The sequence below is a fragment of the Homalodisca vitripennis genome, chromosome 4 (genome assembly GCF_021130785.1).
Source record: "Homalodisca vitripennis isolate AUS2020 chromosome 4, UT_GWSS_2.1, whole genome shotgun sequence".
In the NCBI taxonomy this organism is placed as follows: Eukaryota; Metazoa; Arthropoda; class Insecta; order Hemiptera; family Cicadellidae; genus Homalodisca; species Homalodisca vitripennis.
The window spans coordinates 159,088,393-159,107,462 of record NC_060210.1 but is presented as its reverse complement, the minus strand read 5'-3'; the positions used below and the strand labels follow the sequence as shown (position 1 = coordinate 159,107,462).

Below are 19,070 nucleotides of genomic sequence, written 5' to 3'. Positions count from 1 at the left end.
GTATCTTATTAAATGAACCTAGTGGATGTCTACAAAATGGACATGTGGATTTGCATATTATTGTAACCACATAAGTTAATAACTGAAGCCTCTTCAGAAGAGAATAATTATTTTTTATTTTTATAACCTAAACTGATTACGATGTTTCTTTAAAAATATTCAGTCTTACTCATTTATGTAATTGAGCGAGGTATTACTCCATATTTTGATTACGGTAGCTTATATGCTATATTTTATTTTCAAATATTAATAAAATTAGAATTTTTAATGTGTAGATCTTCTTTTCGTAGTGTTTTCTGTAGCGTACTATCCAGGTCTTCAATAAAGGTTAATGCATAAAGCTGCCAACATTATTTGATTAAAACTCTAAATGTAAACTTAAGACAATAGCAATGAATTGTGTATATGGCTATGCAGCCAGTGCATCAAAGCTAGACCATTTGTTTATAAAAAAAAATTGACGTACGGTTAGAAAACTATTATTTGTAATAACAATTTGGCAATAAATATTCCAACTGACATTAACGTATAACGGTAATTAATAACTCTCATAATCTGAAATACCACATTGTGCCTGTGTGTAAAATAGTATAAACCTACGATTTCAACTAAGGCCAAACATATTAAATGTTTTCACCAAACACAAAATATATCAATAGTTTTCAAACATAAAAAATGTATGGTTCACTAGGCAATTTAATAGTTTAGTAGTTTCAATTCTACGATAAAACTTGTATATTTATTAACAGCCAAAAAATGTAAACTGGATGTAAGCGTGCTCGGCTGTTCCAGGTTCCAGCCCAGAGCTCGGCCACGGTAACGGTACACACAAGCTGACCGGCAAGGCGCTACTAATGCATCACCGTGACGGGACGTTTTATAATAAGCCAGAACTCATCACGATACAGGCTTTCTCACCTGGGCGAACAACCTCGCTGCATTACTGTGCTGTCGACGTCACCTCTCTGCACGAGACTGTTCATTGATCCAATGCAAATCTTAAATACAGTCTCACGAACATATAACAAATCTATTACGTTCGGTAAAAAAAGAAAACTAAAAATATAATAAAAGGTATTCACGAAAAATAAAATTGTCTACAACTATAAAAAATCTAGGAGAGATATACACGATACATTAGTATAATATAGGTTAGATTGAGAAGTGGGATACCGATACCACGAGGATGTGTCCTTTGTTATCGATCAGACAGGGGAGATACCATGACGACTTGGAATGGTACCAGGATCAGGCAGACCACGACGTTCGCGTGAGTCTGCCAACCGTATATCAATATTACCTATACCGTACTGAACTGAATACTCACCGACAATTGAAACGTGTCCAATGCCCAGGTTTATAATGCTCGCTTTACACAAGATTTAACAAATATTTTGCTACGGATGTGCCATTCACTCGGACAGACCACGACGTTCGCGTGAGTCTGCCAACCGTATATCAATATTACCTATACCGTACTGAACTGAATGCTCACCGACAATTGAAACGTGTCCAATGCCCAGGTTTATAATGCTCGCTTTACACACGATTTAACCAATATTCTGCTACGGATGTGCCATTCACTCGGACAAAATGACCTCTGTGTGTTCAATTATCAGAGCCGAACTCACAGTACTATCATCAAATTATCCTCCAGTGAAGTTACTACCTGGTGTAGTATCACTTGCCCGCAATAGTTACACATTTGTGGTTGCAAGAGGCGAAATGCGACAGAGAAGAGATAGCCTACCATGGCTACAGCACGAGCTAATGGAGGAGTAATCAGGCTCGGGCGGCAGGATGATGTGGACCTCATATAATGGAAGCGACAGTCCCGTGGGAACACGTCCTCTCCGAAACTCCTGGCTGGCGGACGACCATTAGTGAGCTTCTAATTGAATATACACTCATAGACGATAACACCAGACCAAATACCACGATTTAATTGTTTGTATCAAAAGTGGAAGGATAAAACACAAGATACAAGTGATCGGATAAGTCTTCTACCGGTAAATTTCATCACCAAAAAATATAAACTAAATTAACTTACAAGGCAATAAAAATGCATTCAGGGAACTTCCCATTTAGAAGGTTTTGCAGAAGCTTTATATTTTCCAAAAGAAAGCGACTGTAGAGGATGCGTTTTGTCAAGAGCGCAACCAAATTTGTGAAGAACGTTTGCTAAAAATAGTGTGTTTAAACAAAACCTACATATTAAATAGAGGAAGACAAGTCGACCTCGATCAGGCCTCTACAAGAATACAGAATGCCGTCTATTTTATCCTCACACATGCGACACAAAAGACCTTGTTAATATTTACATGCTGATCCAATGCTGACCACTGAGCCGGAAACTGATTGATAGCGTTAAACACGGATCAGAATCGATTTAACTCTTCCTCTATAAGGCCTTTCTTCGAGGACAGTCGAGACAAACACGTGAGCAACCCACACTCAAGACGAACAAGCAACGTGATGGGCTGTTACACAATTACATTCACAATAAGTTATTATAATTACACTAAACGACTTATTTATTTTACTACTGTATTTTATGTTTTGTAATCCAACAGCCGAGACTGAGATCTGATTTCAAATCACGAAGAACCCATTGAAATGAACGGAATATGATGAACATCGGACGGCGACAGGAAGAGGAAGGCGTTTCACTCGCACGTCCCGTGGCAATACCCGGGCCCCGGCTTGCGCCCCAGATTGTCACCTGCATGCAACTCGTGGCGGGCGACAACGACCTGAATATACACTCGATGGTCTGGCCAGTCAACATACATCACAGAGATAAACATGTTTGTCATAGTGAGAATGTATAGCCTCGTTCATCAAACTATAACAACCACCAGGAATGCTGACATCCCGTGGCAATGCAAAAATCCGATGTGTGGTACAGAAACTCATGGCGGGGCGACAATGGACTGATTGGACACAGTTGGACCGGGCAGTCTCGTCTCATCAACGATTACAACCACCAACGATATACGCACGTCTCGGCACAACACAATAACTGAAATCTTGACAGGAATTCTCAATGGAGTCGTTCACCTCTATCCGAGTCGACTGTCAAGAACACGATTCAGTATGGTGAACTTGTTGTTGTGTGCAGTTATACGAGTGACTTGCACGATGAATAGCAATTAATAAACAACCAGTAAGAATTGATCTTGGTGATGAACATTACTTTATTTATACTATTAATAGGATTTTATCGATGTCATTACATTGAGCTATCATACGACTCATTTCCTTCTTTTATGATGTTAATCCAAATCCTAAATAACTATAAAATGTGTATGCCAATATTGTATACTAGTACAAAAAACATTATTATGACGGTTGTGATTTTCAAAAAATATTTGTCTGATACCAACACTTAATGATTTTTTATTGTCTCGTAACGCTATAAATGCATTTTATGCCAACAATAAAATACTATACAACTATCAGATTTTTATGAATAATCTCATTGTTTTTGTTACGTATATTAAAGAAGAGCGCTATAACAACTCGAGGAAGACTATTGTCTAACTGTCGTCTCTTCCAGGGTACACCCCAATAATATGAAATGGAAGCTCTGTATAATATAATATGATCACTTAATGATACTATGTTCTACTTAACTTCCAGCAAATAATATGGACCATTTAATCTTAATATATTTTGCTACTTTAAAACATATAAGAATATGATTTTATCCTATAATTTATGTCATAGTACAATATGAGCAAGCGAAATTTTGTGTGTCGCATGAATCTCGCAAACGAACTGACCTACAGACTTGACATTTAGCATGAAGATTCATTTCTATATAGACAACATGAGTTCGACGATGTGATTTGGATGAACGTTAGACATGTTTTTACATTGGTCTTACGGATAACCAAGATGACAACGAGAAAATAGTAGAGCAAATTTGTCAAGCAACTACAATCAATAAGTACAAGATTTTAACATCTGATATATTTATTCAGAGTAAAAAGAACAAGTAATAAAATGGAAGAAAGTCAATGTGTGTCAAAAGTCAATGAAAGGATTTGATTTCAAAGCTCTCTTTCATTGAAGTACCTTCCCTAGCTCACAGGAACTTTAATTATTTGAGCACTGCTATAAGATTGTAAGATTTTATTTGTAGACTTTGAATTTTCCATAAGACTTCATTTCTAGATTGACAAGACTGGTTTCTATGATGATGCATGTACATCCATGGAATTTGGCCGAGCGTTACTGAAATCTACCACCCAGTATGCTGACACAATTTCTTTTTTTTTCTGCCGGGGGATGTCAGAATGTCTTTTCTGAATGATTGTCTTTCTGTATATCTATCTGCAGAACATCTTATTAATGCAATTAGATATAGACTTGAAATGTTTCATGGAACCTCAACGAACGCTTTTACGCGAGACGTTGTGTGCCGTACTCCTATCTTGTTATGTAGTAAAAGTTTAAGGTTAATTCTACGAAAAAACGTTGTCGCATATAAAACAAATGAATATTTGGGTACATTTTCCCCTTTTTATACTCAGGTTTTTCAGATTTAAGAAGTTCGTAACTTTAATTTAAGTCGTGTTTTTAACCATTTTAATGTTTTAAAAATTTAGATAATATTATTTAAATTCTAGTCTCTGCCAACCACAACCGATCACTTTCAGGAAAACAAAAGGTATTCATAGGTTCATGAAACAATTATATTTTTTAAAGAAAGATATTCTCGGTATAATCTAGGCTATAAAATATATATGTCGAAGATGCACCATTCAGTTATGTTAAAAACCATTACAGTTTATTCATTAATATTGGGCACCTGCTCTAAAATTATGACCCTCATAACATCAACTTTTGACACATTCAATTATTGCTTTAATTCCAGATTCAGGATAAAATTTCCCTACTTTTTATCCACTATTCTAGCCTTAGCTATTCCGCCTTATATTATAGTACAATATTACTGAAAGTCTGATAATCATCTGCTACCACCGTGAAGAGTCAACACACGGTGGAGATGGAGTGCAGTACTCCAAAACTGCTTCGACGTCTGATTTACAGATTAGGCTACAAGTGCGCTGCTCTTCACCCTACACGTTCTTGAACATTGTTAGAAACGTCGCGCCGCGCCGCCGCACAGTGCGGTCGATGACTGTTCTACCTGGACAACACTCGCTGTTGGATTTAATTGTCACTGGATATTATTCGGTATTAGTAATACTTATATAATCTAGTACCAATAACAGAATTTGTTTAAACCGATACTGTTGAAAACTACTGAGGTGCACAATACAAGGACAAATCCAAGTATTGTGGCAAGTAGTCGTCTAAATATTAAAATAAACGTTTTAGTTTTCATTTCTCGTGAGCAAACAAGGCTTGTTTATTATCAGATTTGTGTAGTTTACAAAGATACTAAGAAGTGTAGTTACGACGGGAAGTAATTTTTTGTCGATTAAAGATACGTATAATTAATAATCGTCAAAAATACGAATTACTACATAACATATCAATGTTAAATATTTATTACAATTTGGTATGCTGCTTCCACTTTTGTTTTTGCATTTAAAGTTAGGAAAAGTAACGTACTTTTCGAGTATATTCATTAAAAACTTAACAAAGGTTCGTATCATAGATTTTAATTTTTTTTTTCAGATAGTTACACTGTCTGCCGAAAAGATTTCTTAGATGAGTGGGTAAAACGTCCGAAAATGGAAAGTCTCAGGCACTCTTTAAACGTGTAGAAGAAGATCTGGATGTAGCACGACTAAAAGGTGGATCTTATTGAAGGAACATTTTACGAATGAAAATATTGATCAAGATTGCATCAGATTGATCAGAGATTTTAGGTTAACTTTACAGATAGGTTTACATTGTAAGGTTAACATTTGAGATATAACAAAGTTTCAGAACTTTATACCGAACATTTTTGAAACTGATGAGAGTGTGATAGAAATAGAAAGATCTCTATAAAATCCACCTAAAATCGTAAGATGTAGAGTTATATTTTACTGGAATTTCAGATGTCCTGAAACCTGAATTTAACTCTGGATCACCATCGGGATTCCTCAGACCACGACTCGGAAACAGGACTAAGCAGATGTACCAGAAAGAAACGTAATACCCTAACATTGACAGTGTACAATGTTATTGTAAACCACATTACCTGGGTTTTCTTGAAATCGACAGAGAAATTTCTCCTGAGAAAAATTGACCGTCAGCCGTGAGCTAGTTTCGGTATAGCTCGGTATAGAATGGGAGGGTATCAAAAGTGTTGAAAAATATGAAATGGTATTTATTCTGTAATCGTACTTTTCATAACTTGACACACTCATAACCAACCGTCAGTCACATAAATAAATGCTATATCAGCGCCAATTAACCACACACATACCCTTAACAACTATCCTTATCTAGTTGCTTGACGTGTATATTATTAAGTTTATCAAGGTATAAAGCATATAATCTGAAGTAAAGTTATCGTTTTATATTTTTCGATACCACTTATTTCGACCTTCACTGAAACCAGCTAACGACTATCGATTTCTTCCTTGTGATACAAGAATATCCTCTATATATTTCAAGAAAAACCACGTGTGTGAGATTATACAATGAATATTGCCTATCGGTTCCTTGACTATCACTTTAAAAATCTATTACTAATATTACTTATTTATTTTTTGTTTAAATTCTGGCTACAGCTTTCGTACATAAAAGGTAATGTATTCAATTTTACGGTGAAATAATTTTAATTCTGTTTTAAAATTTTAAATAATATTACGCTAAAGATTGCTTAACATTATTTATTAATAAGATAAGGAGACCCTTTACCCTTGTGCGAGGAAGGTACAATAATTTTGTAAACCTACAAGTACGGTGTCTAGACAGTGTGAAATATCCAAAGTTTCGTCCTGTCAGTAGTTATTAATAATTAATGTTGTCCAGCTAGAACTGGCATAGGCCGCCATGTGGCCACGCCACTACCCCGCACTGTATATACAGCAGTTCTACACATGTAGAGACACCTTGAATTAACATAAAAATTCAAACATTAACATTTTTATTACGCTAAAGTATAATTTCCGTAAAAGATTTAACTACTCACAGGTTTGACCATTAATACCAGAAATTGTATCATATCGTTGCTCAACGAATGGTTTAAATATATAATACCTCAACCGACTATAATAAACGAATACAGTTACGTGATACCTTTTCTTGCCATATCCGACGTTGTCGAGTTCGATGTGCCGATACGCCGCGTAGGTCGCCATCACCGCCACTGCACCACACTGACTGACTGACTGCCCCGCCGCTCCGCTCCTTGTTATATCACTTCGCTACCCCACTCCAACCCTTCACGGTCTCTTCACAGTATTTACTGTTCTCATGTCTTCTTATACATGTTAACCGCTGGCCTATAGAACCTACCATTTACTACGATTAATAACCGCTAAACTTCAGGTAAAATCTGTCCACAAAATTATACCTCATTGGCGAGGGAAATGGCCTCACAATAACAAGTCGCAATATCACAAAGACAAACTGCATCTGTGAGAGCAATTGTTTGTTATTATTATGGTTTAAAATCAGATACGGAACTTGTAAATAATCGGAAATAGACGAGTGAATTGAAATTTAAACATAGTTTTATCGTACGTCAAAACGTATTACAACAAATGTGGACGATGGTTCGAGACAAAAGTGGGATTCCTAATGGAACCTTTGGCCATGCTTCCTGACGTCTCATTTTACTATCTAAAACGACAGAACGCTTTAAAAGTGTTGAGGCCATTTAAGCTTGGTGGAAATTGAATTTCCTATAAAATCCTGTATTTCTGTAACCTATACAAAAGCTTATACCTATACAAGCCTTCCAGATTACGGCACCGTGACCCCTTTCTCTGACTCCAGTTTTATATTTAGGAAGCTGCAAACTGTTTACCGTATAGTCCTCAGGTCGTTACGGTAGTTTTCTAACCCAAATGAGTCAAAACGCGAATTGCTCAGGACCAGAAGCTGATACTCATAACCTAACAATGTTATTATTTATAAAATTCGATCTATGGTAGAAATTTAAAAATTTAACATTTTATAGTTCAACGGACGGTTAGAACTAAAAAGAATTCAAATCCCACAACATAGACTTTACAATCCTTAAATTTCAGTTAATCCACAAATGCCCAACCAGATACAAATGACAGAACAAATGTAACATTTGGGTGTCAAATACCAATGCGGTTGCGACGAATTTGAGACTACTCGTAATTCGAACCATGAGCGAATCGAAAAACCGTCACAAAATCAATATGAAACGAACGTTTGCTTCTAAGTTACAACGGAACACACGGTGGTCAGATCAAATATACAAAGCTTTGTGCACACGTTGGACTTGCCATCACCGTATGTTGAGTATGTTCGCTTTTTTACGTATTCTTATGACGGAATGTCCAGATATTCTTCATGCCCAGTAGACTACAAGCCAGGAACTGCAAAATTACAATTAATGAGTAAGAAACCTAATGTGTACCCCAGTAAACTGGTCGAACTAGGTTTGTGTTACATATGACGAGGGGAAATCGCATCACGATCTACCAAGTACTATGCCTGAGTAGATTAAATTGAAATTTGACTCCCATTTCATTCCAAAATGTCACGATTTCTCCCAATCGACCACAGAAGAGATTCTGTCCAGTGAAGCACTACAAATTGCAATGTCATTTCATGTACAGCATTCTATTTCAAGCGGTCCACCTTTCACTAAATGGCCCCTAATACAGTCCGCGGGCAGTGCTACTTGCCAATGTGCACAAGCCAAATTTATAAATTTTACCTCATCAAACATACGTCTTGTTGCAATTAATAGGAGAGAGAAAAATGGTTTTCAAATCAATGCATCCATTAATTTTTACTATGTCATTAGTAACACAACATTACGAATTAAGTAGGTACCAACGTAAGAAAATAGCAGTGACAATGGGTGAAGAACACGGGAAATAGAATTAATTGTGTGGAGATGCTACATTGTCGAGAAGACTCAAATTGTTATAGAACTAAGCACTTTGAGAAGACGATGACCACAATTTTTGGTCTTTGCTCATCTTCAATCTTTGATTATACGACTGTGATTCAGCCAATAATGAGTACAGTGTCAGTGACTGTAGGCCGACCAGTCTGCCACTGAGCATGAGTATAACACTCACAGTCAATAATAAATTAGAGATTCTGGGCCCATGTGAAAATGTATACAGAGAACTCTGCATTTTCAGAAGAAGAAATCCTGGATCTCAAGAATTATCGATTTTCAGTATGTCACTCAGCTCAATATTTACTGCTATTTACATAAGTGACCTATGTAGTAGAGCTGTATAATAATTATATAAAAGGCGGCAAGCTTGATGTCTGTACTTAATCATCTCCATATCTATGGGAGGTGAGCGGCATGAAAGACACAAGCAGATTTGGACACATAACATACATCCGTGTTATTCAGGGAGGGCGCTGTATCATGTCTCTATATTGCTGCTGATGTCTGTACTTAATCATCTCCATATCTATGGGAGGTGAGCGGCATGAAAGACACAAGCAGATTTGGACACATAACATACATCCGTGTTATTCAGGGAGGGCGCTGTATCATGTCTCTACATTGCTGCTGATGTCTGTACTTAATCATCTCCATATCTATGGGAGGTGAGCGGCATGAAAGACACAAGCAGATTTGGACACATAACATACATCCGTGTTATTCAGGGAGGGCGCTGTATCATGTCTCTACATTGCTGCTGATGTCTGTACTTAATCATCTCCATATCTATGGGAGGTGAGCGGCATGAAAGACACAAGCAGATTTGGACACATAACATACATCCGTGTTATTCAGGGAGGGCGCTGTATCATGTCTCTACATTGCTGCTGATGTCTGTACTTAATCATCTCCATATCTATGGGAGGTGAGCGGCATGAAAGACACAAGCAGATTTGGACACATAACATACATCCGTGTTATTCAGGGAGGGCGCTGTATCATGTCTCTACATTGCTGCTGATGTCTGTACTTAATCATCTCCATATCTATGGGAGGTGAGCGGCATGAAAGACACAAGCAGATTTGGACACATAACATACATCCGTGTTATTCAGGGAGGGCGCTGTATCATGTCTCTACATTGCTGCTGATGTCTGTACTTAATCATCTCCATATCTATGGGAGGTGAGCGGCATGAAAGACACAAGCAGATTTGGACACATAACATACATCCGTGTTATTCAGGGAGGGCGCTGTATCATGTCTCTACATTGCTGCTGATGTCTGTACTTAATCATCTCCATATCTATGGGAGGTGAGCGGCATGAAAGACACATAACATAACATACATCGTGTTATTCAGGGAGGGCGCTGTATCATGTCTCTATATTGCTGCTGATGCCTGTACTTAATCATCTCCATATCTATGGGAGGTGAGCGGCATGAAAGACACAAGCAGATTTGGACACATAACATACATCCGTGTTATTCAGGGAGGGTGCTGTATCATGTCTCTACATTGCTGCTGATGTCGAAAACGGGCGTAAGAAATTAATGATTACTGCTGTTCAAAGAATATACCAAAACTCGCTTTTTGGTCCATATTTCCCCACAACCAATTCCACTTCACAAGTTTAGCATTTTTTAACTTAATTTAAAAGTTTTAGGTTTGGTATAGTCGTTAAAAATGTTATACATATACAATTATTATTGTATAAGGTACACTTTCTTAATTTTTTTAACCAGTAATCAGGACTGCAAATCTTACACAGTTGCAATCTTAAAACTGTTGTAACCACCCCCTGCATATACCATGGCGTAACACACACCAATCTTCAAACCTGACGTTGCCTATATTAGCATGAAGCTCGGTGCAAAATTTCAAACCTAAAGATTAGTTCTTGCGGATAGACAGAAATGCAATTTGCCCAGCCCCAGCCCCAGCCCCTCGAATGATGAGGCTTCCCTAGTGCTGAGCCATTTGATAAAAGTCGCCTAAAGCCGTTTAGGACGATAATTGTGTCGAGCTTATTGTATCATAAATTTAACCCTAAGGCATGAATACTCATGCCACTCAATTACTTGTATATCTTACAGAGTCCTTACAAATAATCAAACTAACCCGTTCAGCGAGTAAGAGTTTTTAATAGAAATATACAAAATAATATAGATAATAAGTGTTATCTGACGTCTATTCTAGTTATTGTGTCTGGATGAACAAAGATTTCTTATCTCTGTAAGAAACTCTTTTGTTGTAGATAACACAGCTGAACTGATAAGGTACATGTGCGTTCAGTAAGGTTGAATACCGGCGATTCTTACAATTCAGCCACCGTCACACTCTCGCAATTATTTACAGAGACATTAGATAAATTAAATTGACTTCTTCTCAACAATAAGCGTAGTAAAACTATCTTAAACGGTCATTTATAAAGCGAGGTTTCAATGTCGGCAATGTCGTTACTGTGCCGCCTGGTTGTCAAAAGTGACACCAGTAACTGATGTAGGTGCCACTTGTGGGATAACGGAAGACACTAAAATGCCATCGGCCACGCGTAATAGTGTCAACGCAATTACAAGCAGAACTTTACTGGGAAACAGTCAATTATTCCCGGTAGGTATATTATTATAATGGTAGAGAACAGTAACGGGACAAGAGGCGGAAACATTCGAGTGGAATGTGATGGGGGACACGCTATTGGGCGCTGGGACCGCTGGACGGTTGCTATCATAATAAACCCATAATGGGTTCAAAAATGTCAAAACTCAATCATATAAAACCTTCAGATTGAAATCATTATTATATACTGGCATTAAAGCACGTGGACTTTGATTGTAACCCGATAAAAATTGTGTTTTCAAACACTCAACACATTCAATTCTTAAAACTTGGAACGGTCGCTATTTTGAACTCATACGTTATATTTAAAAACGTACAGTAACAAATTTTTGTTTTAAAAGACCTGACAATTCTGAAACGTTCTTTGTTTAGCTCTACAATGATATCACTTTTCAGTAAGTCGTGTGACATTGGGTCTATGTTATTAAATAGTTGCACAAACGCGAACGGCTTCATCTAGAGAATACCAACTGTACGAAGCTTAGTTTGTATACGGCGCGGCGTGTATAGAGTCCACCTCCAATCTAATAAGCTGCATAGTCACTGAACATTTTTATAACCTCTCCTTTTATCAACCAAAATTCAAAAATTTATATTGAAGATGAGGATTATAAGATAGATGCATTAAGGTGGCACTTTAAAGATTGTAACAGTTTTAGATTTAAACTACTATACAACAACTAGATTTTACAAAATATTTGAATTAGGTTTTATTTGAATCAACAGGACACATAGTCCATTGTATTCATGTCGTGTTTCTAGTTCAAATAGTTTTCGAGATATAGCGTTTTAGGTCAAATAAACACGTAGCCTGCATTTAAAACTTTTGGAACACGAATAAACCCTGCACAAAAAAATGTAATGAATTTTAGAGAAATTTTCATTACTCTACATATCTCACATACATAGTAGGTTTTTGGATGTCAACAAATACTTCTTTGTGGTCAAATAAAGAAGCACTATTTTTTTATAGATCAGCTTATTGAAAGCATAACATAATATCACAGTAATAGTTATTACAAGCCCAGATCTAATAGAACTCCCCAGCACCGTTTCGTTATACCTTTTCTTTTACCCTCTCACGTTTTACACTTTCCTACGTTAAAATCACAAGAATCTGGCCGTTGTTCTGCTAAATAAACAAAAAAGCAACAAGAAAACCCTGGAACAATGGTGGTTTCAGATTTTGAGTCCCGTAGTTAGCGAAAATTCTGACATAAAGGCGATATCATAATGCAAATTTAAATAAAATGATAGTTTGAAGGGTGTAGTTTGATAGACACGGATGCACGCCTATTGGGGGACCGAGGAAGTATCAGAAACCCTGATGGAAACCATACCGATACCGCGATATGACCAAGGCAAGGGCAGCAGGACACACGTGCGCGGTAACACGAGTGTCCCTCCTCTCCTCTCATTTCCCGAACCAGGCTTCCCAGACTACACGCAAACTGTAACCACACTCACCCGTGTATCCATTATTGTTATGTAACATCTATGTCTTTCGAGCAGATAATATTAACTTTACTTTAGATTGAAACTAATTATGTTTTTATCTTGTAATAAATGAATTATTGTGCTGTTGTATTTTTGTAACGACAAAAAAGATATACACTCGGCACCACAAATAAAATGAAAGTATTGTGATAACGTTTAGATATAGATAATACAATTTTAATATTAACTGGTTTAACCTAAAATATGTTACTAACGAAATTATATAATATATATACATACAAGACTATATTAAGCGTGTGATAAATTTAATAGATAAGATAATATTCATATAATTTAGTAGATTAATAATTTAATAAACACGATACACAGTAAACTTAACAATAAATGACATTGAAATAGAAAGTTTCTCATTGCATTGGATCATATTACAACATGAATTACAGAGACGTGTGATTAAACAAAAGAAATGAAAAGTGGCATTGAAATGGATTGATAAAATGTCATTTCAATGAGATGGTTTAATGCAGTCGAGATATAAACGCACAGCATAAGCTCCAAATGTTGCACTGTTATATATTACTATTACTTATATGGTTGCTGAGGAGTGGACTCTTATACAGGGAATAATGACGAAACTAGAAGCTTTTGAAATGTGGCGTCACAGAAGAATTTTGAGAATGTCATGGATGGATAGAGTAAGAAACGAAATGTACAGTTTTATTAACAGTTAATTAATTAATGTTACAGTTAAATTTTACAGTCCACCACCACATGTAAAATAAGTTAAAAAGGAAATGAATACAATTATTAAAAACAAAATTAATAGAGGAAGAAGAAGAGTATCTTGTTTGAAAAATTTAAGAGAATGACTTAACTGCAGTACCTATTATGAAAGGGGAGGCCAAGAATTACAGGCAGGTGAGTGATATAGGCATGACTGGCCAATCACCGACAGGTATGGGTACTTCAAGAAGGAAAAGTGATCTGTAAACGGGAAGAGATTACTATTTTAGCACACCAAGGTCGTTATACATTTGTTTAATACCTCTGAGCAAAATTTTAATCTAAGTAGGAACAGACGTGTTTAACAAATGCTCATTTTTATTCAAAATATTTTGATCTTTATACTATATGTGCTGAATGCAAAGCCAAAGTTCTCCAAACGGATGTTCCATAGCGGCAATCATGCTCTTATAGCTAAAGAGTACTCGGTACCCACCAACGTCTCTGTCCACCTGGTCACCCGACATCGGCACTAACAATAATAAATTACGCACGCTCATCTTTGGCGCAGAATGTACAGCAAGGACTGAGACTGGCCTTGCACTGCCTTATGTAAGCGGATCGATTTACACACATCTTGTAGCTTCATCCAGACACAATTACTGTCACCCTATCAAACGCCATTAAAAGCTACGTCGATAATCAGTGGCCTAGTGACTAACATGTTTATCCGACTGGAAATACGAACATGCCACGTGCTATAAACTGTATTTATTAGGCTACGACTGGTATTGGCCCATGCTTATGTAAGCGGATCGATTTACACACATCTTGTAGCTTCATCCAGACACAATTACTGTCACCCTATCAAACGCCATTAAAAGCTACGTCGATAATCAGTGGCCTAGTGACTAACATGTTTATCCGACTGGAAATACGAACATGCCACGTGCTATAAACTGTATTTATTAGGCTACGACTGGTATTGGCCCATGCTTATGTAAGCGGATCGATTTACACACCTCATCTTGTGGCTTCATCCAGACACAAGTACTATCATCCTATCAAATGCCGTTAAAAGCTACATCGATAATCAGTGGTCTCGTGGCGAACGTGTTTATCCGACTCGCAAGACGAACATGCTACGTGCTATAAACTGCAATCATTACAAGGGCTAAGACTGGCCCTGCACTGCCTTATGTATGTGGATCGATTTACACACCTCATCTTGTGACTTCATCCAGACACAATTACTATCATCCTATCAAACGCCATTACAAGCTACGTCGATAATAAGTGGTCTAGTGATTAACGTGTTTATCCGGCTGGAAAGACGAACATGCCACGTGCTACAAACTGCACTTATTACAAGGGCTAAGACTGGCCCTGCACTGCCTTATGTAAGCGGATCGATTTACACACCTCATCTTGTGGCTTCATCCAGACACAAGTACTATCATCCTATCAAACGCCATTACAAGCTACGTCGATAATCAGTGGTCTCATGGCGAACGTGTTTATCCGGCTGGCAAGACGAACATGCTACGTGCTACAAACTGCACTTATTACAAGGGCTAAGACTGGCCCTGCACTGCCTTATGTAAGCGGATCGATTTACACACCTCATCTTGTGGCTTCATCCAGACACAAGTACTATCATCCTATCAAACGCCATTACAAGCTACGTCGATAATAAGTTGTCTAGTGATTAACGTGTTTATCCGGCTGGCAAGACGAACATGCTACGTGCTACAAACTGCACTTATTACAAGGGCTAAGACTGGCCCTGCACTGCCTTATGTAAGCGGATCGATTTACACACCTCATCTTGTGGCTTCATCCAGACACAAGTACTATCATCCTATCAAACGCCATTAAAAGCTACGTCGATAATCAGTGGTCTCATGGCGAACGTGTTTATCCGACTGGCAAGACGAACATGCTACGTGCTATAAACTGCAATCATACAAGGGCCAAGACTGGCCCTGCACTGCCTTATGTATGCGGATCGATTTACACACCTCATCTTGTGGCTTCATCCAGACACAATTACTATCATCCTATCAAACGCCATTAAAAGCTACGTCGATAATCAGTGGTCTAGTGATTACCGTGTTTATCCGACTGGCAAGACGCAAAATGCTACGTGCTACAAACTGCACTTATTACAATACACGGCAGGTATTGACCCTTGCTTATGTAAGCGGATCGACTTACTCCCTGTGGCTTCATCCAGACACAATTAATATCGGCCTATATAACGCTATGAAGTTCTAAGTCGATAGTCAGTTGTCTAGTGACTCATGTGTTTATCCGACTGGCCAGTAAGAACAGCCAGGTGCTGTAAACTGCACTCACTAGAAGGGCTACGAGTGGCATTGGCCCTCGCTTATGTAAGCGGATCGACTTACTCGTCTTGTGGCTTCTCCCAGACATAATTACCACCCCCCCCCCTCAATCACGAAGTGATGTTTGGTGCTATATACTGCAAATAAAAATATGTATATATTTTTATCTAATTAATCTATCAAAGTGTTGTTATTATCTATTTATATTGTAAGACATGACTTGCAGTTACATACGGCCTCCACCAATACTACATTTACCTGTAAATTATAGATTATCATACAGCTGGGCCGGCACGGAATGGCGCGGCACTAAACCAATTACTGCAGGAGCGACCAGAACCGTCATGGCCAATGCCACTGCCCCACTCCGCTTTACTCTAATTGCCCACTACCTCAATCATTTACCGTGCTATTGTCCTGTCTTCTGTACAGGTCACTTATACAAGTATGCTTCCACAGAGGATAATAAAATACGAAAGAGGCTTTTGATAGGGCATATACGAAAACTATTACAGAGCCACCTACTTGAAGGATGAAAATCACTGGAAAAATAGTTGGCAAATAAATGTTATAAAACATTAACCATTATGATAAAAAATAACGCCATTTAGTGAATGAATATAGTACAACTCAGCGTGACTGATACTACTTTGTGTGATCTATAATATAAGAACGAATAAATATATCCGAAGGGAAATGCATATGCTACTACGTATATGTATTATAATGTTATATTTGATGTGTATATTTTATGATACTCGCGTGAATGAATGTACATTGTGAACACTTATAATCATTGTGTAATATGTATTATGTACCATGAAGAATATATTTTCTTAAAGTGAAATGCACGAATCAATGTGTTGTCAAGCCTGTGCTTATGGATACAGGCGCTCTTCCTATCCCTCCGAACAGTGCATCTTTCACAGTCTGATCTTACAAATACAATACAAAATTATTTATTGTTTGAGACATGGTTTACTTGGATAACAACAGTCAACCTCTCTTCCAATTTTTGGTAGTTTGACGAAGTTATCTGATTTGTACATATTATATTTGCGTTCTGTATTAATTAAAAACATTTTTGAATGTTAAATATAACATTTCAAACAAACAAAAACAAAACAGTGATTTTAATGAACGGCTTGTTGTGAATATATTACTTGTAATGAAGTAGTAATAACCTGATTATTCTATCCATTTAGTACATTACGCACATACATTCTGAGTCACATACGTAATCTTTGCATCCAAATACACGATTAGTAATTAGGCACATCCGATCAAGCAGTTTGAAAACGTTTCAATTGCCCATAGGGTCAAATAAACAACAATGTATAAAATGATTAAGTTTAAATAATTACCTACACAAAATAATTACGTAAAACCATTTCAAAGGAATAAATCATTGCAGGGTTACTTTACAAGGCGTCAAAGCGACAGTTATTTACTTAGGACAAAATTGTGATATGAAGCAAACAAATTGTTAGCAAATAGTAATTTAATACAGCCGAAAATGAGAAAAAGCAGTCATTGAGTGTACTTACGCATGTACAATATCTAAAATGATAATATTTATTATTGCTACTGAGAAAGTACTATTTCCATTCCCTTATACATCTATTCGCCACATATTCAGAATTTATTATGACTAGAAAAATCTTGCGCGATTAATAGACTTGTAGTAAACAAAGAAGCAGTAAAAAGCAAGTGGTTAACCTTACAGAGTACTCGCGTACTAAAAGATAACAATACAAAGAGAAAGGCGGGGGGACCAGAACGGTTGCAGGTCGGTCTTATCAACTGAATTTCGTTGATATGCCTTGATACAGCTAATAATAATTACATCTGATGGAGAAAGGTCACCTTTCGCTGCTTTCTTGCGAGCGTTCGGCCACGCACTCGCACTCTCTCGGAGAAAACGGAAACTCGCCGATAAGATAGAAGCGCGTCTGACGGGGGCACTCGAGCGTGTCAAGAAGAGAAGCTACAGAAGATGTTAGTTAGGGTTAGTCAGTCAGGACGGCTAGGCTAGTCAAACCTGGTGAGAGAAGGCTGGCTGGGGACTGAGCTGTGGGGCGAGAGTGAGCTGCCCAAGTAGGGCTCCAACGTGGGCGGATTAGCCTTCAACACTACCTTACCTTACCTTACCTTACCAGGGTCCTAATGGCTGGGCTAAAGCACAATTTCGTTTACTTGTTACACAAAAAACATGTCGATAAGTAGACCCAATGGCGGAACAGATTGTATTCGCAGTAATGACAAATTATAATGAACAACGTTACGTCAAGACTTGTTCCAAAATGCAAACCCATTTCTAATTAGCAAGAATTGTTAATGATTGTGTCAATTTTATTAGGAATATTTCCATTTTTCAACAATCACTATGCAATTAGAATTTGTTGTAGATATTTTAAACCTAATTCTTAGCGGACTTAGTGTAGTTAGTAAGTATATAAAGCACTCCAAATACTGTCTATTAAAACCTATGGCCCTCAGTTTATGGCACACCTTGTATTTTTAAAGCAATAAACCAGTTTAACTAGACTTCTTGTGTAATTTGTGTTTGGGGAATTTCCTGAAGGTAGAATGTCTCTTACAATTTATATGATTCTACGTATTATGTACTTCATATTTAATAATGTTCCTTACATTTTTTCTAGAATTTCGCAAGTTATTGTATTATTATAGTTATTACAAAAACAAAATTAAATCCGTTGACATTTTTAAAAGTGCCAAATTGTACAACGGCGACAGCTTATACACACGGAACCATACAGATGCAGACCTCTAAATAGGTTACTCTATTTGTTGTAATCTGAGAAAAATCGTGCCTTTGTTAAACAGCATGATGTGATGTGACATCGTAATATGAAGCCTGGTTTACTCCTAGAAA

The 19,070-nt window shown here is 37.2% G+C and overlaps 1 protein-coding gene across 1 annotated transcript in view; it reads right to left on the bottom strand.

Moving 5' to 3' along the window:
* LOC124360429 (microtubule-associated protein Jupiter-like) overlaps nt 1-18,312 on the bottom strand; it is a 33,805-nt gene extending 15,493 nt beyond the window's left edge. Inside the window, exon 1 of the mRNA XM_046814056.1 lies at nt 18,216-18,312. The gene's annotated coding sequence lies outside the window, so the exon portion shown is untranslated. The remainder of the gene's footprint in view (nt 1-18,215) is intronic.
* Between the last annotated feature and the right edge of the window lie 758 nt (nt 18,313-19,070).